Raw genomic sequence first — 1,420 nt, 5'->3', positions numbered from 1 at the left:
GGAGGAGGAGGAGGAGGAGGAGGAGGAGATTGCGCCTGGGGAAAGGAAAAAGAGAAGGATGAGCAGGAGAAAAGGTACAAGAGGAGGAGGAAAAAGCAGAAGGAGAGGTAAAGAAAGAGGAGGAGGCGCAGGAGATGATAGAAAGAAGGAGGAGGAGGAAGAGTAGAAGTGATGGAGGAGGGGCAGGTGGAGGAGGAGCAAAATGAGATGGAAGAAGAGGGGGAGAAGGAGAAGGAAGAGAAGAAAACAAAGAAAAAAAAGGAGTTGACGTGAGGAAGGAGACAATAGAAGGAGGAGGACGCGTTAAATGAAGGAAGAATCGACATAATGAACGAATGCAAACAAACGCAAATCCCAATTACGGCCAAGTTACATTGTTAATTTTCCAAAAACATTACTTTAAAAAAAGTAAGGAAAAAAATCATTGTTTAGTTTTTCATCTAGAGCAGACATGTGTGATTATGTTTGTCACTCTCTTGCGATCCGCTATTGTCGGGGTGCCTTGATAGTCGAAGCAGGCTTTGTGCTGTTGAAGCTAGAGAAGTGAGCAGAGTAAGCCTGATTCCCCGTTTGGATTTCTCTGTTGACACCCACCCTTTGGCGCTCCAATGACCTTATGCAGTTGTGAGCGCCGTAAAACCTCACTAAACCAAAGTCTTGATGAGTGATCTTTTCCCGATTCGCACGCGAGATCTGATACACAATCTTCCAACATAAAATTAATCGTTTTGTGTTATGGCCGGGCAGTAGTGGAGGGCAAAATCTGGATAACAGGATAATTCTCAATGAAACATTATCCGAATTCAGACTCTTAAACTCTCTTTCATGACCCGTTTGCCGGAGTGGGTGCACCCATTTGTTGAAATGATTCTAACCCGTTTGCCGAAGCGGTTCATTTTACACATTTGGTCACTTTTAAGGACAAGCGGCCTAACCCAGATTTCGGGGCTTTCGAAAAATCTTGACCTACACCAAAAGTGGGCATTGCCCTACCTATTGGACAAATTTGGTTTCATTTTTGTGAACATTTGTTGGTCATAGAAAAAACTCTCCATGTCTTTTAAAGAAATTGAATAAGGGGCAAAAACTTTAACTTTGATTTTCTCTAAACAGCATTTTTCGAGATAGCTCCCTTGTGCTTAAAAGCGACCATTTGATCGCCGAAGAGGTGCACTAATATATTGTCCGGATATTGCTAAAGCGACTCATTGCCCCGCCGTACCAGGCAGATTTAGCATACTATCTGTCGTCACGGTCGTCAGTGCGCGGGTGTCGGGCACCAGCTGATGACTGGCAGACGTGAGAAAAGTACAGTACTGGTGGAATGGGAGATTTAGAGGAACGAAACTTGATCGACGCTTCGAAGTTCGAAGTCGTTTTTCGTGCTAGTCGAAAACCATGTATGATTGTTCTTTTGTTG

Source organism: Aplysia californica, unplaced genomic scaffold (assembly GCF_000002075.1).
Source record: "Aplysia californica isolate F4 #8 unplaced genomic scaffold, AplCal3.0 scaffold00399, whole genome shotgun sequence".
NCBI lineage: Eukaryota > Metazoa > Mollusca > Gastropoda > Aplysiida > Aplysiidae > Aplysia > Aplysia californica.
Note: the sequence above shows the minus strand (reverse complement) of the source record.